The 25,513-nt window shown below is 35.4% G+C and overlaps 1 protein-coding gene across 1 annotated transcript in view; it reads right to left on the bottom strand.

Annotated features, from left to right (window-relative positions):
- LOC108975610 (bromodomain-containing protein DDB_G0280777) overlaps positions 1-22,912 on the bottom strand; it is a 60,353-nt gene extending 37,441 nt beyond the window's left edge. The window contains exon 1 of the mRNA XM_018944210.1: positions 22,855-22,912. The gene's annotated coding sequence lies outside the window, so the exon portion shown is untranslated. The remainder of the gene's footprint in view (positions 1-22,854) is intronic.
- Positions 22,913-25,513: the final 2,601 nt, after the last annotated feature.

Here is a 25,513-nt window from a genome sequence, read left to right as displayed (position 1 = left end):
TATTGTATTTCTGTGTTCGCTGGGTACAATCAAATACACTCAGATGTGTATAAGAGACAGTGTTGCGAGAGTATAAAAATTACTTGAGTTGTTTCTGGTCCTCACTTCGAATAATCATTAGAAAGATGAAAAGAAAACTTTTAGAATTTTTTTTAGGTATATGCAATGCCTTTGTACCTTAAACGTACTCGTTATATATACATATATAGCTCTTAATTCAATGCATCACTCTGGTGTTCATTTAAATGGTATTGAGAGCATACTTCATCGACACGCACATTCATAATTAAGCGCAAAAGTGCCAGCCAGAGGCCATATATACAGTTGTCAATAAATAATTGCGCCGGGTTAACAAAGTATTTAAAAAATAATTACATGAAATGAATGTGGTCAACATGCAGTTAACTCACACAAAAACAAATGTTCACCGTTGTTGATAACTGTTAAATTACAACTCCACCTGCAGTAGCGCATTAACGTCGTCATGTGAAAATGAGTGTAACGAAAAAGTGCGCCGTAATTGTCAGTCTGTTGACGCAAATTACCGCAATTACTGCGCTCATAACAAATGCTTCACTCTTCGCGTGCAATTGCGGGGCTTTGCCTTTTAATGGCATTTATAASGATCATAAATATGGGCAAATTGTTTGGCGAACTTAAGTTGATGATTTGCGTTTATAAATGAATTTCGAGTGTGTGCTCGCATATACTTCTGTATATGTATATGCATATTTAATATGTGATTGTCTCGTCTATTACCCCACTGTAAAGATGGTTGTTTGAAGCACCAGATTTTGGCAGAAAAACCGCATAACCTAATTGACTATATGTGATAGACAAAATGAATTTAAACTACCCAAGAAGCATTGCAAATTGGTTCATCGCACATTGCTCACTAGATTTATCAATTAACATAAAGGTTATTCCTAACAGTAGGAAACACTTTAATTTAACATTAGACTTTTAACAGTCATCAGAAAACTCAAGATGTTAAGAGATTTCCCATCTGCTACTTGAGCTAGTTTATCTGTTTTATGTGCCTTTTAACAAATTAGGCGTTTATTTAAAGACACAAAGTACTATTCCTGATTTGTTGAAATAAGAAATCTTAATCTGGCAGTCGAGCTCGTTTGAATCAGTGGTACAAGATAATGCGAATGTAAACATGGAATATGGGAATATATGATTTAYAAAATATGTTTATCAATTTCTCAGGGGAACACTGAGTGTGAAATTTTGAAAAAATATTTTTAAAATTTTTTTGGAAAAATTTTGAAAAATTATTATTTACAATTTTGAAAAAATAATTTTTTTAATTTTTATTTAATATCTCAAATAGTTTTTAAGTTATAGCTTTTTAAAATATAACCGGTAAATTCAATAAGCCCATCTGCTGATCTTCATATGAGCTCTTTTCATAACTAATTTGTCAACTTTGCTAAAGTCATTATTCGGAAGAATTCCCCCCCCACGACCATATAATATGTATATTCTTTATGTTCTATAAACACTTCTCCATACAATGGAGAAACTTCTTGATCTGATCAGAAATTGATGGTAGGCTAATATCTACTTTGATTTTTTTTCGGTAGCTGGTTTTTACAAACTATAAGTCGCAATTGAGAGAATGTTTTTAGATTTCAAACCCGAATTCCTGCACCAATGGACCACCTTTACTTTGGCGTCGGCGTTGATGGCGTGTAACTTGTTAAAATATTAAATTTTTTCTTGTAAAAAATTTATTGTGTGCTCCTATAATAAGTACAAATCAAAATTTTAATACAATTGATATTGTATACATTTTTTTTTTCAAAAATCACCATTCACACTATTGTGCTCCTTAAATAATTCTTAATCTCAATATTCGTTATATTGTTAACACAAAGTATGTTCATTCGTAAACATGTGCTCGTAAACATTTTGGCAATCAAAGACCCGTTAAATATAATTTTGCATTTTCGCAAAAAAGGAGGTTCAAATACGAATGCGAAAACTACTGATAYACATACAGTTGTATGTATTTTTTCATTAATCGAAATCACCASTAATTGCAGTTTGAAAACACTATAAACCATTTAAGGTAAACAAATTCCCTTTGTATGTGCATTCACTCAGTATTTTTTGCTGCCAGCACAATTCATTTCCTTCTACAAGTGCTCGTTCGCTTTGAGGAGTGCACCATTGCGGATGAGTGTTTTTTAATCAACGCGGCACAGCTGCGCCAGTAAAGTTAATTGTTATCCACTACTATCATCGTTATGAGTGTTTAYTCTTCCTTCCTTTTCATCTTTTTTTCGAGTTTTTTAGCATGGAAAAATGTGGCAATTTTTATATGAGCTGCTCAGTTTTGCCAGTGTTGTTGTTGTTGTTCTTATTGTTTAACCGCTATTATGTCTGTTTGTTTATGTGTGGCGAAGAATGCTTACGAACCATAATTACAACTCAGTGAATGGTTGTAGTTGTAATTGYTTGTCATTGTGAGCGACTGCACTGGCGACTGCACTGGCAACATCAATATTAACGCTTTTCATGCCTTGCGAAGCTCTTCAGCATATATTCAAGAAGGGCAACAGGAAGAAATATAAATCTCTAGATATTTGTGTGTGGCTGTGGTGCAAAGAGAGCCTCTATTTATTGCTGGTTGCTGCGCTATTTAAAGAAAATACACACACACACACCCACACATACCAAAACATATACATTCGTAGTTGCTTTGCAARCAAGTGTTATATTATACAARWTTTTYCGTCTTTTCTTCCTYTTCACTTVTTTACGTGCTTCCTTCCCATGCTCGGCGCTTTBTRGCGGTTGGCGTAATGGGTCGCCACTGWGTTGCCACCGACTTGCACCCCCGCCGCTGTTCTGCTTTGGTAATGTACTTTTTATATGCATTTTGTTTTTTGTTTTTGTTTCTGCTTTGCCTCTAGTTTCATTGACTAATGGCTTGGCGACCAATGACAGCTGCTGTGGCCGCGAGGTTTTCGTTAGCGTACAGCCGCTTCCGGCACCAAGAGATGAAGTGAAAAAAATATAATCACGCGCGACATGCAGATATTTGTCTAAAGGCTATGAAAAGAYGCGCTTGTTCGACATGAAAACGAACCGAACTGCGGGGCTGAACTGCAATGAAAAGCTTTACAACATTAAATCTGGCATTGATGCCGTCGGCCATCTGCGCTGCTCACAGTCTTTAGCGTACATTCACTCGCTGTCAATGTCTGTCATGGTGACTCATTAAAATTAATGATTTTACGATTTCGAGCACGCTAAAAACTAATGCAATGTAGAGTATGTGYAAATATTCGGAAATAAATACATTAAAGGTTTGTAAGTAAACACTCAGTTAACAAAATCACGAAATTATTTGAAATTTTTTTGTTGGAATATGAGTGAAAATATATTTATAAAATAGCTCATAAGAGATATTTTGCTTATGGCTACTACTAACTTAGAAAGTTCTTTAAGATTAGAAAATAATGTTCTATCAATATATGTGATAGATAAATGCGTGTAATCTTCAAAAAGACTAATTCAATGCGAAGTCATTCAATGAAAGCCTTAGTTCTTTCTACAAACACACAGTTTTTCAGTAAAGTCATAGCACTAATATTCTTCCACCGCGAATCTACTTCTGAGYGGGGGCGCACYGGTCTGTATTCGTTAGAGGGCRTTCCTAGCTAACGAACGAGAGGCTGGTCAGTTGCATCCAAGCACTTGTAGAGTCAGGACAAACTTGTTTCTGAGACTRYTGCAAGCCGAAAATGCAGCGTTCVTTAGAGCAGAGGTACGCGATTAAATTTACCATGGCTTATGGAAAGCCCGAGAAGAGATCGCTGATGAATGATCAAATCCAAAGTGAAAATCTTGCCCATTGTCTTTTTTGACATCAAACGCATCGTTCACCATGAATTTGTTCCTAATGGACAAACCGTCAACGCCAAGATTCAYGTGGAAGTCCTCAAGAGACTCAAACGAAGGGTCAATCGGGACCGACGAGATATTGCAGTCGATTGGAAGTTGCGCCACGACAACGCCCCGGCATGGGGCTGCGCTCTATTCCGAAAAATGCCTTCTGTGACGGCTTCAATGCTTGGAAATCGCCTCGCAGCGCTGCATCGACGCAGAAGGAGCATATTTTGAAAGTTTTTAGAAGAATTGTATATTCGAATTTTTGCATAGTTCCAAAGARAGACTTTATAAATCGTGGGTATTATTTTGAAAGAAACAGTTTCGGGAAAATATGTTTCAGTTGACAGTTTGCACGTCAGATCATCATACATACATCTGCGAAAACCATTTTAAGGTGGAAAAATTATCTTATAGACATATTCATGAAGACATCAACTTTGGAAATAAGAATAAAAATTTTTTCTTTGTTTCTTTTTTCTAGACTAGAATACCCTTTCCTGCCCGGAGAGGGATCCCGCAAAATGAGCAACTTGAAGCGCGTTAAAGAAAACTTAAATAATGTATTGTATTTCTGTGTTCGCTGGGTACAATCAAAGACACTCCTCCACACATCACACTCACCATTGCATATATGAACATAATTTCACGATATGCTTACGCTCCAACATGATTTTATACACAAATTTACACATGCTTCCATAATACCAAAGCAAAGCGAACCCAAGTAAATTGCAGTGGTTGCTGTAGTTATTGTTGTGCTTTTCCTCACTTTGAGCGTAAATAATCGAAGGATCATTAAAATACAAATTTCGAGCAAATAATTACACACATACAGATGTAATTATACTTGCTTATATTTGTGCGATATTTCATTACTGCAATCTAGCTATTATTACAACAACGCGTCTCCACTTTCCATGGCAAATAAATTGCTTTACTTGTTGCTCGGATACACTTGCGTTTGTGCGCTGGTTTCAATGTATTAATTACTTTTATTTGCTCTGCTCTTCAAATTATATTCGCCTAAGTATATCGAGCTGAGTAGTAATGTTAACAAAAGCAGCACTTGGCATATTAATATACACACTTAACGTATCTACGTATCACTGTCTTTAAGGCAGTCCATGCTGGCTGTAACAGTTGCACACTGGATGCACTTTCCTTAATTACTTTTTGATTACATTTTTGCAACATAAATTCTCAAATGCAAGCAATTTATGTGTGATTACATAATATTCACACTGATCGATGCTTGCTGCAAATTTATGTGTTTACAGATATGCCTTTCTTCATTCGGCAAGTCTCGCGACACTGATGGCATAAATATTGCTATTTAAATGTGTTAAGTCTCCCTCCTGTCTCTTATACACATCTAGATGTGTATAAGAGACAGGTTTATGTGTGATTACATAATATTCACACTGATCGATGCTTGCTGCAAATTTATGTGTTTACAGATATGCCTTTCTTCATTCGGCAAGTCTCGCGACACTGATGGCATAAATATWGCTATTTAAATGTGTTAAGTCTCCCTCATAATGCAGCCTATCGGCTCTGAGTAATATGTTCCGCCATATACACCACATGATTACCAATACACCACAAATGGGAACGAATTAGAAAACATCATTGCTGTACATCGTACAACACCAACATAGCACACCAAAGCTGCCACCAACCCACTCAACAAAAGAATGACTAGCAAGATCGTCAGTCAAATTCCGAATAAACAATTCGTTTCACACATTCTATCAGCATGGTATCGTAAGCACTTTTCATCCGAAAGCGATCAAGTGCTCTTCATATGCAATGTCAAGCGAACTTGCGCCCTATGATTTGAGACTCATCTGGGCACACTCTGATCACTCAACGGTCCGGGTTGCGACCTACATCCATCACCCTACATACTCGTAAACGTTAAATTGAATGATCGTACATCGTTTGTATTAAATAATCGTTAAAGTGGTAAGTACTTTTGTAAATATTGGACTGGAAATTATTCAACCGCCATGTATGAAAAGAATCCCATAGGAATCGAGGCTACAGAATTATAGACAATGTTACAGAAGTGTTTTGCGGAGTCTTTGAGTTGTATAAAGCATTCAATGAAGGTCGTGAAGTCATCGAAGTCTGTCCTCATTCGAGTCGCCCATCTATTCATTTAAAAAGTTAAAGAAACAGTAAGAACCTTAACTCTTATGTATATTTTGTGGATCGACTCAACACGTTTTGTTTAATGATTTGGTTAACGTTTTGATTAATATTTTAGTTAATGTTATGGGTATGAAACTTGCTAAGGCTGAATACTTGACTCTTTAGCGAACGCGATGTGGAGTACAATTCGGAAAAGAGATGCTTGACAATCATTCTGGAAACGCTTCATTGCTGGYAACAAGAGTGGGTTTACTAATATAAAGTCAAAACTATCCAACAATCTAGCGAATGGAAAAACTACCTCAAACCCGGTCCAAAGTCGAGGTGATGATTATCATTTTCTTTCACTAACGTGGTAAGTATTACCCTGAACTCGGTCACACGGTCCCTAGCGAATACGATTTGGTTTTGTTTTTGATTACATGCATTACATTTAAGCATTGGCGGAACTGAAACCATGCAGATGAAAAGAGAACGATTATTTGCCTTTCCTGCACACTAAAATTAAAGTCTAAATGAATGTTTGCGTAAATTACGATGCGTGAGATTCTTTTCTGATAATTTCTGCTTTTCTTGCGAAAAGTTAGGTCACAAAAGATTCTCTGAGAGAAAAATACTGTTTTAAATGCTGCTCTGCAAAAACATACATACATCATTAAATCTAAAAAACTAGTTTTTAAATCCATAAATCAGTTTTTAAAAATACGATAAAAAAAAGTTTTTCGGAAGAGAAGGTTTTGCAAACTAGAACAAACTGAATGTGGATCTAGTATGTTGAATTAAAATTGAATTTTGGAGGCCTTTGGCTTCCGAAGTGACACGATCACATACTTTTATTTTAGATAATAAATTACCAAAAAAATGCCACATTTATGGAAGTCATTAACATAATGAAGAAAGTTCACTTTGCAAATATTTCCACTTCTCCAGAACACACAACATGTTTCCTTGTGGATTTCAATAAATTGCACTACGTAAATAATCACTTTAAAGTTTAAAAAAACACACAAACAATATACTATATTTTTACTGTCACCTTTTTTTATATTTGCGCTTTCCTCTTAAGCCAATATATTTGACTCTCTGCTTGACTTTGACTCTTTCTGCGATTTATTTATTTACATTTTAATACTCAAATATTTCAGGTATGTTTGGTAGCCGAAGAAAGAAAAGCAAACAAAAATAGTCGAAGCAATAAATCGCCAACAGAAACAGCGCTCATGAGCGACCGAGAGCCAACTATAATCATAGCCGGCGTTATGCATCAACAATAACAAGGATTTGTATTTTGTCGATTTACATCTCGGYTGTGGCTCACAAATTTGTAAAACATATCTTTCCACTCGTGTGMGTGTGTGTGTGTGCAGCTTACCTTAAATATATTTTCCGCACATTTTTATTTCACTCCATATTTGACCCTCGTTTGCCCCCGCTCCCTTCTAAATCACTAAGCGTAAACCCGTATTAAATAGAAATTGAAATGTATTTTATGCTTATTTTGGCTGCAAATGGCCAACCATGTGCGGAGTTTGCTTTGGCTTTTTATTATCTCCTTTTTGTGCTTGCCTCTGCGAATGTCTGCTTGCCAATTTCGGTTGTGGTGCGCTGGCTGTGATAGAATTTTTTTGCCGATTTCACATTTTTTCGTCAATTTTTCCTCTCTTGTGGCTTTTAAGTCATGTGTAGCGACCATAAAGCATAGTCCCGTTATGCCAATATTGAAATATGTGTRGTTGCGTGCGAGCACGACATACGTACATGTATGTGAGGGCACAAGTATGTGCGTGTTTGTATGCGTGCGCTTATGGACGAGCGCCTTAAAGTATGCAATTCTTTCTCAGTGTTTCGTGAATTTTGTTGGATTTTTCAGTGTTGTGTTGCAAAAATGTTAGTCTTTTGTATTTGTGTGATATAAGATTAATGCTATGTGAAAATAAGGTTAAATAGTAGGAAAAATTTATTATTATATTTCAATTTCGCTTTATTTATATACATATGTTTTTTTACAAATATATATAATGATTTTTATTTAGTTATAATATTTTTTAAATTCTTTTTCAAGGGTTTAAAGTTTTCCTTGTTTTAAAATAAATTGAGATCTATTTGAATGTTGCTGACATTATTATTTGTCGATTTAAGTAAACAGTCCGTATACAAGTTGCAAAAAAAAAAAAATTACGTAGATAAGCTGATATGTCAACTTCAAAAAATATTCGACCAAGATATGCCTCGTCGCTGGTTTAAGCCTCCTGCGGTTTCATTTAACTGCTCGTCTCTTCYCTCCTCTTTCGCTGCCTTTGCTGAAATATTTTTATTCCAAAGGCATAACAAGTTACGCGATGGAAGAAAGAAGGAGGGAAACACTCGCGCGTATACATATCTACATGCGCGAAAAATCAAAGTGTTCACGGCGGATGCAGAAAATTTATGTTGGACTTTAAGTGGCTTACCAAAAAATGAAAAAACAGTACAAATACTTCAACAAAACAGCTCCACACAAGCTGATTTTAAAGGCAATACACAAGTTTATATAGAAATATGAAAGTTTACGGTTTTGTGAGTGTCTGCAAGCATTCGAAGATCCGTTCAGATATACCATACATACAATATATACTCACGCTTCATTTGCTGGCGGCTAAGTTTTGACTTTTCAGTGTTTGTGTACACACGAGTATGTATGTGCTTTAAGCTCTTAAAGGCCACGAAAGCTTATTTGCCGTTACAAGTTGAAAGTAAAAATAAGAGTGAAATAGAAATTTGTTAGGCTTTAAATAAGGCTTTATGTCRCACAAATGCCCGACGGTTGATAGACGCTCCCACAGGATTTGTATTGTATCGGTGTAAAATACGGTTTTAAGGTAAATACTTTATGTTTATGTAGCACTGCCAGTATACATAAATAATTATTTGTAGGACGAATTTTTTATCACTTGTGAAAATAAATTCAGTCTATATCAAAACGGTCTTGCAAAAGCTCGACGACTGTAGTARCAGTCTCTGGGTATGTACTGGAAGCTAAATCACATTTCGCTAAGCAGCTTTAAAGAGTACACAGAAGTGGTGCAATCGGCATAAGATGGATTCCACAGAATACAATTTTTAAGCACTTTGACGAATATAACTTGTATATGCAGGTAGAAGTGAAGGATAATAAGGTATATAGTTTTCGAAATACTTGGGAGAGCAAAAGAACCAAGGTCTAATTWAAAGTTCATTCGATGAATAATTCATTTTAATTGTTAAAAAGTYTTTTTTCCCATCCTAATAACTAAAATCTGTTTAAACTAAGTATTTTAGTTTCATTAAAAGGACTTTTCAAAATTCAATTTATTTGTAAGTTGTTTAGTGTTGTGGCAACTGAAGCGCTTTGGGCTGTCAACAAAATTGAAAATTACATATATTTGATGCATGAATGAAGTAAAAATTTGAAATTCATGAAAAAACGGATCAATTTTGAACATATTGAAAAAAATTTTCTTTTCGTAATTATGTTTCTGTATCCTTTAAATATAAATAAAGAAATTAAATAAAAGGAATAGTGAAAATATTAAATGCTTTTTTCTATAACCCTCCAAAATCGGCCATCTAGACTTTCTTTTTTTTTTTTTTTTTTTTGACAATTGCGCTTCTTCTGGCATGTGGCAACTCTATGAGAAATAATGTGTATTTGGTCTAACTTCAGTTCTTTTATTTACTTTCTATGACTACTTATTCCCTCAAGAGTCACATTTGGTGGAACTGTTAATAAATTTCATATTGGTTGGTCGAAAAAGTCTTTTCGCAATATACCAATATATGTCGTTGCAGTCGTATATCTCCAGTGCTACCTATCACATTGTGTTATACAATATATAGTTGGAAGGGTGAGGTTTTAAGACTTATTTAACAAAAAATAATAATAAATTCGGGGAGCTAGAACAAAAGTTACAGCTGTTGAAGAATGAGTGAAAATAATGAAAAATATCGCTATATTTTGAAATTTTTCTATAAAAAAGGGAAGAATGCCATGCACGCCACTAATGAAATTTGTAAAGAATTGAAGAAGAACGGCATTGGTTCGCTCGCTTCCGTTCTGGAAAAWTCGAAATTTCGATTTACATCGATGAAAGTATGTCTCTAGTGGGAAAATGTGGTTGACCAAATGGTATATATTTGTTTATTTATTTATTAGTATAAAAATAAGCTAAAGTTTCATTTAAAATACGAAAAGATTTTTTCGACGATCAATTATATATTTTTTAACAGATTTTAAAAATTCTAGTAAAATTAATTAAAACTGCTCCGCACCTAACGTTCAATCTTTGATATATGCTCTTCTTGTGTATAAGTTATTTACTTTAATGTTAACAACATAGTCACGTCATAGGTAAACTCCGAATTTTTGAAAAAATTTTTGCAGACTTCATAAACACTTTCGTTTCTGCAGATGATTAATCATTTGCAAGAACATATTAAAATTTGACAGAACTCTGCGCAATTTATCATCATCAGTGGAAGCTATTATTAGCGAGTCCCAAGTCGGAAATACAAAAAGATGAAAAAGTGCAAAAAATTTGGATGAATATATATTTAAAGGAGCAAAACCGCAAGCCACCGCAAAAGGTATGCGCACAATTCTTGCGGTTTACTTTTCAGAGCGCCAGCAGAATTTGGGTCAATAGAAGGCATTTTGGAGTCTTCACRCACACAAACACACACAAACATATTTACAGTTATTGTTAGGAACTTTTTGAACTTTGCGAACAGGATACTTGAACGTAAGCAAAACATAAACAAACAGTTAACCTTTTAATCTATAAAACTGTTACTTGCCCTCGAGTGGCAAAATATTTTTTGGGTTAAGATTTTCAGTTAAGCAGGGCAAAAGCGTTTTGAGTGATTTTTTACTGGTTGCGCTAGTTAAGCGAAGTAATGCAGGCGATAAACAAAAATATTGCCTACTTGTAGGCGCTGTACCACTTCGTTTTCGATTAAGTAAGAAATAGGAGAGCTAATGTGATTATACCATTATGCAATAAAAAACCGAAATTATTTGAAGACTTTAGTAGCATTCACTAACAGCAGATTATAAATATTTTGTGAATTAAARTTTTGCATTTTTATTTTTAATACTTATTGTATTCCCTTAACGGCAGTGTGTTGGAGTTTTCACAAATTGCCATCAATTTCAATTACCTAACTGTTGAAAGTGGACACCTGCTCATTCTTCACACCTGCCTATTGTTGTTGTTTTTCATTGCAATTTAACTGTTTTTACCTTGCATTGTTTTGCTCTTGTCGCCTTCAACTTTTTGGACTTTATTGGCGTSCAATAATTGACCTACATTGTAGGCTGTATGCCGCCAAACGAGTTCGCTGGCCCTTTGTTCGCTGAACATTTTTAATTGTTGCTGCTTTTTGTTACATCCCAACTTTTTTGGTTTTTAAATTTTTTCGAACTTTTCTTCGTGTATTGGCAGCCTTTTGGCAAGTGCCATGGCAACGACACAATAACGGCTTTCTGACATTCGGCGCCAATTAAAGTCACTGTGCCTGACAGGTGAACACGCGCCATCTACTATACATGTATATATCAATGTATGTGTTTATATTGGTACATTCCAAGGCATATATACACATARGGTCTTATATACAAATTCAGTATGAAAAACAAAATTGGAAGAGGGGAAGGAGTTAAAAAATTCTGRGTGAATAGATTGAGCATTATAACGCATTTAAAAATGTCAGACATATACACCTACAAACTTAATCTGTTACCAAAAAGGCAGTCACGTCAACWGGCAATCAATATGCAAGGTATGTGTATGTGTTGCCTTCAGTGCATGTTCACTTTCAGGTTCTAATTTGGCCTCCGACTGATTCTCAAGGTGCACCAACATACAGACAGACAAGCCGACAGCCAACAACCAAAAGGACAGCCGTCAAGGTRCTTTGTGCCTTTTGCTGGGCGAGACATGTGTGCAAGGCAGTCTGTGAACGCGAAATGGCGTGTGGTTCAAATATGTATGTGTATGAAGTCGCGCAACACGGCTGAAAGGCCGGCAATCAAACGCTGAGGGCCGAGTGAGTACAAGGCTTTGCCGAAGTCGCAATCGCCAGCAGTATTCGACGCATTGGCCTGCTGTTAATTCCAAAACCGCGACATTTATAATACAAATAAGCGGAGTTGAGGCAAAAATGGACAAGAAAAAAATACTTAATTACACTGTTTTCATGCAATGTTTTTGGTGTTAATCCTTTCAGTACTCCCTAGCAGTTAACAGTGGTGTGAATGTTTCTTTAGACCTTTTTCGGTTGACCTTTCGGTTGACCTTTCGGTGAGCGCTTAATTATTGCTTCTTTGTTTCTGTTTCTGCTTCTGTTTCTGTTTTATTTTTATTCTCTTTTATTTATGTTATAAGGTGCAAATGTGYAAAGTATTTGAACAGTCGTTCGTCTTAAGTCTTTATTAGCAAATTCACAATTTTCTAAAATGCTAATATTTTGTCAGCCAGCCTAATGAATTTAAAACTGTTTAATATCAAAAAAATATAATTTTTTTTTTAATACGGTGAAAGAAAATAAAGAGATTAATTATGGAGTATTTCCATTTGATTGTGTATATGCAGGTATAAAGAAATATCTTCGGAAAGTCACGGGAATTTTCAAATTAAAATTTCTCGGGTTTTTCGAGTCCAATTTTCAAAATTTATTTACCTTGCCAGGAACATATATAGAAATGATCAGGGAGAAGAGCTGAATAGATTTTGTCATATTCGCGTCTGTGTATCCGCATCGGTCTAAAATTTCGCACACATGTCTTTCTCCTCATGAAGAATCTATTACTTTTGACGAGATATCTTTTCAAAATTCGAAATAGGTTATTGTAAAACATTGGTGCCATATGATACAAACTGAACGATTGGAATAAACTGCTTGTGAAGAGTCTCTTGTATTTGTGAAGAGTATTATAGCTTCGATGCAACCATGATAACTTTTTTGCTGGCTTTTATTATGTTTTTGTTACATATACTCCATGTCCTGAAGWCCGATAAAATTGTCGCTGTTTTCATAACTTGGTCTGTAGCAATAGTTAAGGTTAGACGAGAATCATGAAGGCCTCCACAAAATTGACACGATTGGAAAAGTGCCTAGTATCGAGAATGGAGTTTAAAAATAATTGTAAAGCTTCGTCTCAAATTTCAGGTAGACTTTAAAAAAAAAATTGTTTTATATGTTAATGCAAATATATAGCGAGTTTTAGTTTTGCTATTTTGTGCTCAAGAGCATGCTTTAGGAGCATGTTGATGGGTAAATCATATGAAGCAAGTTTTCGCTGACTTCAAAACTTTTACTGACTGCTTTGTTCCATTCGAAAAATTGTGTATCCTGTTTCCTCACTAACGATACCTTTTGCAGTGTGTCATATCATGAGGAGCCGAATCGTTTCATGCGTTGCCAGGCTATTGAGTTTAATATCTCACGAGAAAATCTTAATGATCCCTAAAAAATTTCAATTTAAAAATCGTTGACTCGAAAATGGTTTTGGACCCTCTTGTCTTTTGTAAAGTCTCTTGGACAAAATTGTTCAGAATGATTTTTCCAGTTCTTTGGCCCCTATAAATCAACCCCCTCTAATATGAGTTTTCTAGTACTTCACTATTTTTTTTTTTTTTTTAATTATAACTCAACGGTCCAATTAAACTTTGAGCCTCCTTAAAATCTAGCTAGAGGCCCATATTGAAAGTAGTAATTGTTTTCCCTCAATTTCAACAAAATTGATTTCCACTGTAAGCTTTAACAACTCTTCAGTTTGTTTTTTCAAAAAGGTGTGCATATCTCTGTTTGGGCAGTGTTTCTTTCTTTTATACTTTTTTAATTGTTAAGCCAATTTTGAAACAGGTGGCAATGTTTACTTTACTTGCTTTCAACCGATTAAGAAAAAGAGAAGAAAACAATATTTTAGACTTAATATATAAGTATATAACAATAAAGAGTTATCCAAGACACGGTTTCAGTACTAAATACAAAATGAATAAATAATTATACACATCCCCACTCAGTTTCGTTATATAGAATCAGGAGAATTAACGCTTTTATTTATTTATTTCCAGTAGASACATACACATCAATACATTTTTCTATTTCTGCACATATGCCGATCTTGCTCATTTTGGCATGCGAATGCGATTTCCAATCAAAAGAGCTCACTTTAATCAATTGGCTTTGTGTAATTTTTCTCTCAGTGATTACTCGTCCCTCTACGCCGTGCTCTGCATTGCATTGCATTTCATTTCGCATAAAATCGACCTCAATGTGCCACTTGACTTTGTCAGCTTTGTCAATTCAGGCGCCACTTCAAACGCTTAAGAGCCGTTCAGCAAATCCAACCATTCATCCACCCACTAACCACACTCAATCAGCAGTCAGCAGTCTCGCTTGCCATTAACAACGACAGCAAGTACAACAACTACAACAACTACAACAACTACAAGCGAATGCAATAACTTTCCATATGCGAGTATGTTGCGGCGCGTATTAGCTTTGAGTAGCACTTCTTCCGCATTCCGATCAAAGCGAAGCAATAAAACTGCTATGGGCTCCGAATATGTGTGTGTGTGTGGTTGCCCGCCACTTCATTTTCTTTCTTCTAATGAAAAGCCAAGCATTTGACACACATGCTTGTAGGTATGCAAAAGTGTATGTGTGTGTGCGAGTTGAAGTGCTTCTTCATGTGCCAGAATCGCCGCGCAGCTCTTCAAACTCGTCGCACACATACCGGCGCACATGCCTGCACACACACATTTGGAAAGTACTTGAAAGTCCACGTTCAATTTGCCTTCGAGTGGCTTTTGTAATAGCAGCGAAAGCCTTTTAATACGAATTAGCGTGTGCCGGAATGTGTTGATTAAGTCCCACGTGTAGTTGTATGTTTGGGTATACGCGGTGGCTTGATAACTTGTAAGCGTTTAATTTACTCAAATATGCTCACCTTTGCATTTAATAAACTTTCAATATTTCGCACAATTTTTCATTTTCCCACGCATTCCTCTCCCACCTGCAATTACATTGTAAAGGGTTAAGTTAGTACTGACATCGAGGGCATATGAATAAACTCATCATGAGCGAAGTTAGACTGTGCTGAAGTGAAAATAAATGCGAGTTGCCGAAGTTAAGGTAGGCGTTGTGTTGTTGCGGGAGATCGAGTCTCCACCCCGAAGGCAAGGCATAATGTCTTTTGCCTTAGAAAGTGAAAAGGAAGTAAGTGACTGTTGGAGTTGAAACTTGGAAACGCTCAATCTTCATTTGTCGTTCCGAAGCAGTCTGTTGCTGGCATCAATTCGTTGACAAAAGTTTCGCCATACACCACTCGCTTGCGTATGCTTGTATTGGTAGCAAAGTACTGTTATACAATCACGCACGTACACACACATGTATGCGTTTAAACAACTTTAAAGGGTTGCTGTAATGTCTGCAGCTACCAAGTTGAGAGTCTCCTGTCTGAAGCCCAATCAGTCATTTGGTGTGCTTTTAGGGGTTATGCTATGCAAATTGAGTTGGAAATGCAAAATCAAAATGCTAAAAATAGTTTGTTTGCTTTGCGAGTGAGGAAAATATATTTCTTTACTTATTACATTTATTTAATTAGTGTTTGAAATATTTATTTTTTTTTTTTGTCACAAAGATATACGTTTTTTCTACAATTTGTTCTACAATTTTTGATTCCTTTTTTTTCGTTTTACGAATCACAAGAAATTTCAATATATTCCAACTTTTTCGCATTTTGTACTACTTACTAAATACTTTATATAGAAATTTCGGCATATGGAAAGATATGTTATATCGTTCAAGATTTCTCTTAATTCAGGAAAAAATATATAAAATTGTAATAAAATTTTGATTTTGAAACCACCATAAAGAATTCCAATGCGGCACCTCACGCACTTCGTATATAAGCATCTATTTAAAATTACTAACGGTAATTACTTTACAATTTGAAGACTTTTGTCTCAMAAGACAGAACACTAAGTCGGCAGTAAATTTGGCGTGTGATCGGAGTACATTCATACCTCCTTCCTCTAAAGTGTTTAGTTTTATTCTCATCATTTGCTTAACCGAATGCCAGTAAGGACAAAACAAGTTGCTACAAGTTGGTACAAAAAGAGTTGCTTATTAGAATCAACTTAGTTCCAAAATGGCCGAAATTTCTCATGACTTTCGTATGTGTGTTCTTACTGCGTGTTTGAATATTTAAGAACACGTGATAAAATTTCTAATTTTCATTCAACTCTGATCAATTTCCATATAATAAGAATATGGTTTCTTGTTATCCAGTAGGCTATATTAGATAGTAGACAAATGTTTGGACTTTGTCCCAAGATCACTGTAGGTTCTCAATATTCTATAATGATATATTTTGCAGGTGGAAAAAAAATTTTTTTTTTCCTGCTAGCTATCTAAACATAACTCCATAAATCCTTCCTTTTTACTGTTTTGAGGCAACCCATTCTTATAGTCTGCAACCTTTAGTGCCCATCAACTTTCTCTTTCTAAGCACATCCAAATTTAATATATGCTTTTATGGAAGATTTATGTATATATTAATACCCAAGATCCACTTAGAGTGAAATAACCCATCACACCGTTGGAACTTTTTGACAAGTTTTCGTTCGTTCGTCCTTAATGAATTTCCACATATGAAAACTTCTGTTTAAATTAGGTCAGTCAGCATACATATTATGTACACACTAAGCCATAGTTACTAGATGGGAAACAGAAAACTTTCAAATTCTAGAAATCTTTGGTTGCAGCTGAGTAGCAGCTTAAAAAGGGCCTCAAGTAAAATAGATTGATATATGAGTTGCTCTCCATCATATTCTCGTGACTTAATTCCTTCATGGCTAACGGCTTGGCTTAGTATGTTGTAGGATACGATGTATAAGTCAAACTTTATGCACTGAACTTTAAGAGCAAGCAGCAGATTTTGGGATAGATAAGTATATATATGTAGCTCGGCAGAAATGTGTTGGTCATAATTTGTAAGCAGCCTGATTGATTACAAGCAAAGATCAGCCAATTTTAACAACTTATTATACGTCGTTCTGAATGTAACGTCTTAAAATATTATGTTCCAAATGACTGATGCCAACCATTAACCCATACACACACACCCCACTGTATTGATCAATCGTCTCCTACTGTCAACCGGTAGTTTCTTCCATAAAACTACCATTACAGACGATTTTATCGATATGCCACYACCAGCCACATGGCAAGTGCGTTCTTGTGTGGGTGGCTGTGCRTGCGACCGCCATCTTAACCAGTCAATCGCCCGATATACCGGAGGCAGACGTGTCGCGCCTTCGTTATTGCGTTTGAATAATTGATTGATTGTCAATCTATTTATGACCGTGCGTGTGTGCGAGCAAATCGCGAGTTTCTGTGTGGTTTAGTGTGCGTGTATGAGTGTGTGTATGCGCGWGTATTGTAATGCATGTGAATTATTCACTGGCATATGAAGTACCTGAGGCAAGCGATTTCACTTTGACGAATGTGCCTGCGTGATAGGCAGCCAGGGAGAGCAAAAGCCCCTACACGCATACACATATACACATATTTATATTTATAGGCTCACAAATGTTCCTTACGCGCTTCTGTGTAGACGCAGCCAGAGCCAAAGTTATGAATGCGCAATCATGAAATATTTTTTGTGCTGAAATTATTGATGAATACAACAACGAATATATTTATTTATGTATGTGTAGGTTTTGGTATATCTTTATGCACGCAATGTGGTTGCCAATATGCATGTTTATCTGATTGCCAACGCTGTCAGGTCTATTCATCGCGCCAATACACGACCGCTGTTGTGTGTTCATTGCTGTGGACTTTATCGCGGCGGAGAAAATGATTTGTGAATGATGTATGGAATTCGATTACTCAGTGCGTTTCGGTGGCTATGCGTTGATGGCACCATCAATACAAAAATATTATGGGATCTATTTAAATGTCGAAAAAGCGCAAAGTTTTGGTATTTGCTTTTTTACTACTTTTTCTTGTTGTTGCTTTTTGCTTGGTTCGTGAAATTATTGCGGCGTTCGGTTTTAAATCTCTGCTTACATATTTTCTTTTTTCCTTTGCAAGGATTAGCACAAACAATTTTAATTAATTTGCTCAAAGAACTTTTTTCGAACTTTTTGTTGTTATTGCTGTTGTAAGGTCGCTGTGGAATGCATATTATTTTTTAGTGCACCTGGAATTTTTTGGTGATTTTGTAATAATTATTAAATATTTTCTTTGGCAAATTAAATGCGGATTTATTTCGGCCATTGGTTAATTGGAATTTTAAAGAAGGATAAAGTTTTATTTGGATTTAAAAGTTAAGAAAAATCTTTCTCAACTGAATCTTTTCTTTAGTTTAGGAACATTAGTGTGACGTTCAAGCCAAAAGGAGGTTTCTATCTGTAATCTGACAGAAAGCTAAATTTTTATGTATTTCAATACATTGACACGCTTCATACCAAGACACTTACGGTATAAGGTTTTTTACGGAAAAGAAAGCATTATATGTATAATAGTATATGGGAGTTGGGGTCGTATTGATTGGTTTCATTACGGGCTACGTGCTCTATATATTTTCATTCAGATGCCTCAAATATTTTCCGATATATGCAGTATAAAGTCACACGGAAGTTCAAAAACTTTATATTAGATATATGGGGATTCAGAGTAGTATTTTTGATACACATATATCCTATATATTGACCGATATTTTTAGTCAAAAATCAACTACAGAACTAGRGTCTTCATATTCGGTCCCCAGGGGCTTAAACATTTTTTGKCGRACTTGGGCAATTTTTGGCMTTTACTTCTTSATTTGTGTACTGGAAAGTGAAAGAATCAATGGAACTTACAATTGTGCTTTGTGGGGAGTGGGAGTGGTTCTAGTCCGACTCCGCGCATTTTCACATTGTGACATAACAATGTTGGAAGAATGTACGTACTAAATTTAGTCGAAATCGGGCAGCAGGGTCCCGTGATCTGAAATTTCTCAGAAAGTAGGCCGGTGTCATATCCATCGTAAAAATATCACACCGCTTCCCATAAAACTGTATCACACCATCTCGTATGTAAAATTTTATTTCTCTGTCATACATATTTGTTTTTTGAATGCACTTTTAGAAGTTTTCAATAGTACCGTTTTAAAGGTGTCGATAGCGGAGCTTAAGGAATTCATGTTGAGCGAATTTGGATATTGTAGTGATCTAGAAGATAAGCACATTAAACGTATTAAAGGGCCGGACACGGGGAATTGTTAATGCTTTAATAAATTATATAACTGATGCATAAGAGCAGTATTCAAATTATATAATATAAAAAAATGTTTTTTTTTTTTAATTTTATGGCTTCCTTTCGAAACAAAGTTGCTTTGTATGAAAAAAAAGAAAAACTCAAATAACAGTAGAAACAATAAAACGAGTTGAAGATGTTATTATGCGATGAGAAAGGGACAAAAATGCTGCTCACTAACTTGCATGATATGGCACGCTATTTAGTGTATTTGTGCGCACAGCCGCAGGGTGCGCCATGACGTATGAGTGACATTGAAATACCGCGAGTTTGTGGTGGCAGCGTTGGGTGTAAAATAAAAGTGCGAAATAGAAGTGTCAAGGCGGCGAAATGAAATTAGAAGCCATTTGGCGAAATCGTAGATTTCCAGAAACAAAATAAAGCTTGAAGTTACAAAATGGTAYACGCGAATTTGAAAGCACGAAAGATGTAGCTCCATTTTTCTATTTCTACACTACACACCGTTAGGATATTGAACAAAACACAGTGTTAAATGTTTGCTCAAAGCACGAACGGATAAGCGAAACTCAATTACAAAATATCACAGCATCACAAATAAATAAATTAAGCGGATAGAAATCTGTAAAAATATGCAGTTGTGTGGAAATTACGGCGCGGCCGCACACCGCGAGCCAAGCATGCGCCACATATATTTTTATTTTCCACTTTGCTGGCATTCAAGTGTTTTGCTTTTGTTTTGTCAAATAGCAGCATTGCGCTCAAGCGGAGCAAAACAAATAGAAATACCGTAACGAAAATGTTTACCAACAGATGTTGCAGCGGAGATAGCGAGAAACGGAAAAAAGATTGAGCCATAAACACACATGGCTACACGCCTGGACAGACAGACAGACACATGTGCACACACGCAAATTCCATGTAAATAGAAGCCGTGGCATGTTGCGGCGCTGTTTAAAAAGAGAAACGAATGACTGAGTTGAAATGATGTAAGTAAACAAGCAAACAAGCGCGACCATAAAAATAAGCACAAAAGCAACAACAACAGCAGCAACATTGCGCATATAAACAAACAAGTGCACAGACGAAGGGGTAAACAAAAAACGCAGGCATTTGCATAAGCACGCGTGTGCTTGTGTGTGTGTATTGTGGTAAAATGCTGAGAAAAGGGACGGAAGAGGCGAGAAAAAACGGACAACAGCGCCCAAAGTCAGCTGGACCCATGCAAGCGTTAGTTGCAATTTTTTCTGTGCCCCTGCCAATCTAATGGCCCGCAGCCAGCAAATAACAGTAAAATGCACTGCGAAGCATAAAAGCGTGAAACGAGCGCGCGCAGCAAAAGGAGAACTGTTATGAAAACGAATTTTTTCCCCTCAAATAGTTGTAGTCGGCATGCAGATATGGTTTGGTGTGTGCGCCGGCTATGATTTAGCGACTAGAAATGTGAGGTTAAGGCTTTAATTATATTCATATAAATGGTCAAGGTGGTGMACAGTCATTTGGGGTTTRTAGCTCCTATTTGTACTGAGTTTGYTGGATATTTTATAGGGAAATGAAAAGCGAGTATGCGTTTATGATGCTTAAAGCMCGTTGAATATGATARTTGCAAGTTTTCTAGTTCGGYATAAATAATGAAGATTATTTGATTYAAAATAATAGAAAGTTTTGTAAATATTGAAATTTGATTGATCTTTGGTATCCAAAAAGTTATTACATTTCTATTTCTAATATTTATATATTTAATCTAACTAATTGTAGCAAATAGTAAAAAYCTGAACTAGTGGAACCGCGAAGAAGAGGGAATTAAAATATTTTGTTTATATTCCAAAACCATCTGCTACATCAATACAAGTCCCTGATTTTGCTTTCAGTAGTTTTTTGATTGCGTTAGCAATATTCACTTATATATTTAAAAAAATTTAAGGAATTATCCAGGTATATGTCTGTAAGTGTGACAGCTTTTCCTGCGCGCATATCCATTATTTGGTCTTTCTATTTGCACGTTTTTGCAGCAGAAATCTTAAAGTTCATTAATAGATTATGACTTCTACAAGAGTTCGAGTTAGTTGGCTTTTATCTAAAAGTATAAGTTTACTTTAATTCTTCCTTAAAAGTTGAGTTTTGGTTCATTATTTGATGGCTTCAAAACCAGAGATATGCTTTTAGCATTTTTTCTTTTCGCTTGGCTGTCTGTGGTAGCATCTGAGCAGTCAGCTCTAATGAAGCTGCTACTTAAAGCGAATGGTAGCTAAGTATTTTGTATTATTTATATGATATTCTAGCTTTCGGAAACCGGTTACGTAAAAATTTTGAGAGCTTTGGACTATCGATCCATCCTTCTTATATCTTCTTGGTCAAATTGTTAGTCAAGCAAAAGTGCTGTAACAATATTTATTAAGACGACATATTGCAATGGAGCTGTGTCGAGTCACCTTAGTTGAACATTTTTGTTCCATTGTCCAAAACGCCTCAGTTGCATTCTGTTGAAGTGAAATGAGTTATCTTTCTTCAAAATTTGTTTCGTTTTCTTTTTTTTTTTTTTTTTTTTTTTTTTTTTTTTTTTTTTTTTTTTTTTTTTTTTTTTTTTTTTTTTTTTTTTTTTTTTTGCATGTCGAATGTCACAGTACAGCTTCCTTGTTACTGTTTATTCTGCTCTATACTCCTCCTAACCCACTTTGTCTATCAACGCATCAACAACGACTGAATACATTTTCTAAAACGTGAGTGTGCCAGTCCTTATTTAATCGCAAAACCTGCGTGCTCCGCCAAGGTACTTTCTTGTGTGGAGGACCTTTTTTTACTCACTACTTCTATAAAATAAAATATATAAAACAGGTTGTTTTCCTACCAAAAATATCAACCTCTTAATTTTTGATGAAAATAATATATTTTAATATTTTTATTTTATTAAAAATTATCAGAAATGTCATGCGGGCCTGAATCCTGGTCAAAGAAATTTTTTTTTGTTTATTTGATTTTTTTAAACCCTGAACGCTTAGAACGTCAGTAGCAAATTTTTTCTTCAGATTTGTTGAGTAGTGTTATTTTATATCCGTAGGAATTGTTCGGATCGGGCACCTATTGCATATATCTGCAATATAAAGATCAATATTAAGACTTCTCCGTAATGCTATAAAAAATGCCGTGTTACGGGCATTTTCGCTTTGGTACAATCGGAGTTGACGCTTTTTCTTGTTTTCCTTCTTGTTTTTTCCATGTACTTCAGTTAAAAAACGCTAAGGCTATTTATTTTAATTAAATGAGGAAATTATAAAACGCTTTATTTTTTTAAAAGCGTTTTGAATTAATTATTACTAAAATTTGTCCGTATTAATCATATTAACCCACAATTTTTAATCAGTTTATAAAAAAGCTGTTGCTTTTGCAATAGTTCCATGTAAGGGGTTTCGTAATGCAAACGGGCAAATAGCTATAAGCTTCTGTATAATTCAGATTGCATGAAATATAATTAAATAAATAGTTTTTGCTGTTTTTGTCACTTACGTTGTAGTTTGTCCGTTAGTCGGTGTCCTCGTGATGAAGTTTGCATGGAAGTAGTCGACTGAACACTCAGCGCTGAAAAAAATAGAGAGAGAGATATAGAGAGAGGTGAGTGCGTACGTAATTATATGGAGGTATGAAATGCCTACAATTTATGATTAAAATGGGAATTGAAATAGTTCGTGTTTAACTTACTATGCAACAGAGATAATTCGAATATTTCCGCACATCTCTGCAATGCATTTAATTTATGAAACAGTATTTATGCATGCGTGTGTGTGTGGATACACCCACTTGTTATGCGCTGGTGCGCAATCTTCTAAGCCCACTAATGAGTTTTTATGTTACATTTAATGGCATAACATGGGCGAGGATAATAAAATTAATTTCAAAAGTTGTAATCTCATTCATTACCTTTGCATTGTGACAGTCAAAGGATGTGGCAGGGCTGATGTACCGGTGTATGTGTGTGTGTGTGTAAGTGTAAGCAAAATGATATATGAGTCCTTCTTTACAAAGTGCGGGGGTGGAATATTATCTTGATGGCGGAGAGGAGGGTAGTCACAACACATTTGCATACAGTTTTCAACCTTTTGTTGGCGGTAAGTGTGTATGCGCGTACGAGTATGTGTGTGTGAAATAGCACACGCATGTATTAGCAAAATGGAATTAAGGCAAATTAACTCGGTGCCTTACTCAGTTGGATTAAATTGAATGGAGTGCCCTAATTTCGGTACAAAAGCCTTTTGCAGAGAGTTACAACAAATTTACATATTTTTAATGAAATTGAGAGGGAATTGTCTACTGTAGCTGTTTATCGCATTAGCATGCAGGTATTATTGTTGAAAATTTATTTTTAATCTCCTTTTTATGCAATTGAGATCTTTATCTGTACATTTTCAGAATAATTTATTTAATTTACATGGTCGTCAGCAAATTATATCAGAAACAGAGTGAAGGAGAATAGATTAAATTGAAATTGCGTCATTAAGAGAACGAGGTTTTATTAAGAATAGGTTTCTTAGAAGCTGATTCTAAACCTAGAATAGAATGGATCTAGAGTTTTTCAAAAACTAACGCTATCAACTCAGTTTAAAGTAAAACACGATTTTTTCTTCTGGCAACGAAAAATAATTATTTTACTAATAGATGTTTTTACAAATATGCATTTTGCGCTATAAGTGTAAGTGCGATCGTGTTAAAATATGCCATTAGAAAGTTCCGATTTTGTATTAAAAAATATTTCTGAGACAGTTTTATGACTGCTAGATTCAGTATTATTTGAATATACGTCGAAGATAAGCACCAGCAAAAGAAATTACGTTATATTTTACAATTTTCGATGCTGCGATAATCAATGTTTTTGGAGCTGACACTGCAGTTGTTAAAATTGCACAATTTTTGTTTCGTCGAAAATTTTCAAAGATGCACCAGATGACTAATTAATGAAATATTAGAAATTGTCGAATGTGACCATCATATTTCCATCATCTAGGAGCTAAAACTGGCGTAGAAAACCACTTGATACCATTTAAATTAGATTTAAATAAAAATAAGTTTGTTGTGTGGGTGACATACGAGTTAACGGAAAAAGCTTCATTGACCGAATTTCAATCTGCAAATCGCAGATGAACCGCCTTCTACAAAATCAATCCATTTCTCAAGCGGATAGTTACTGGTACTGAAGAATGTGGTACTTATGGTAACGTTAAGCAAAAACAGTCAAGCCCGGATAAAAGGTCAGGAAAGTTTTACAATTTGTTCCGGTGGAAATGACAAAAAACCATGGGTAGCACTTAGTCCGACTGAAAGAGGCAACCATTTAGAATCTGTCAGGTTTGGAAAATTACAAAAGAAATTGTATTCTATCAGGCCGCATGGAAAGTCAGTGATTGACCAGTAGTTGCGGATGCCTGAATGAGAGTTTCTTATGCATCCAATTTAAGGATCAAACTTTTCACCAAGTGATTGCTATCTGTTCCTGTCCATGGTCAATAATTTTGGTAATGAAAAACTCCCCACAAAAAAGCTTGCAAAAAGCCTAGTTCCTTTCAATAAGAGTGGTGTCTATGTTGTCAAAATAAAATTCTTGGCGCTTGCCACATTGCACTTGCAGTGTTTTCTGCTATCCCCGAAATAGTTGTTATAGTTAATTTTTGGAATAGTCATCAAGATGGTTGCGGCGCGATATTTGTTGAGAATTTGGAGAAAAAATCACATGGCATCAATGCAGCATGTGACGGTGCTTTATCGTGTTACAAAAACCAAGAGTTGTCGGACCATAATTCCGGCCTCGTTTTATAAACAGCAACGCGCCAACGACGCATAACACTCAAATAGTACTTCCTGTTGACAGTTGGGTCAGTCAGGGTGCATCACACCTCGATTATCCAGAAAACCTTCAACCTTAATTTTTGACCTGCTTTGACATAGTTTTTTCGGCCTCGGCTCACCTTTGCCAAGATATACAGATTCGTAAGAGTAGATACAAGACTCATTGCCAGTGAGAATACGTTATATTAATCTGATAGTCGGAAATTATTATTTCACAGATGTTACCGCGACGCTACTTTTCGAAAGAACGTGTTATTTTGGAAAAAATCGTGCTTTCATTTTCTTTGGCCCAAATGATCTTTAAACATTGTTTTCACTGATTCTTCCG

The sequence above is a fragment of the Bactrocera latifrons genome, unplaced genomic scaffold (genome assembly GCF_001853355.1).
Source record: "Bactrocera latifrons isolate USDA-ARS-PBARC rearing strain unplaced genomic scaffold, ASM185335v1 scaffold_670, whole genome shotgun sequence".
NCBI classification, from domain to species: Eukaryota; Metazoa; Arthropoda; class Insecta; order Diptera; family Tephritidae; genus Bactrocera; species Bactrocera latifrons.
The sequence above is the reverse complement of the archived record's forward strand: the minus strand, read 5'-3'. Positions and strand labels throughout refer to the sequence as shown.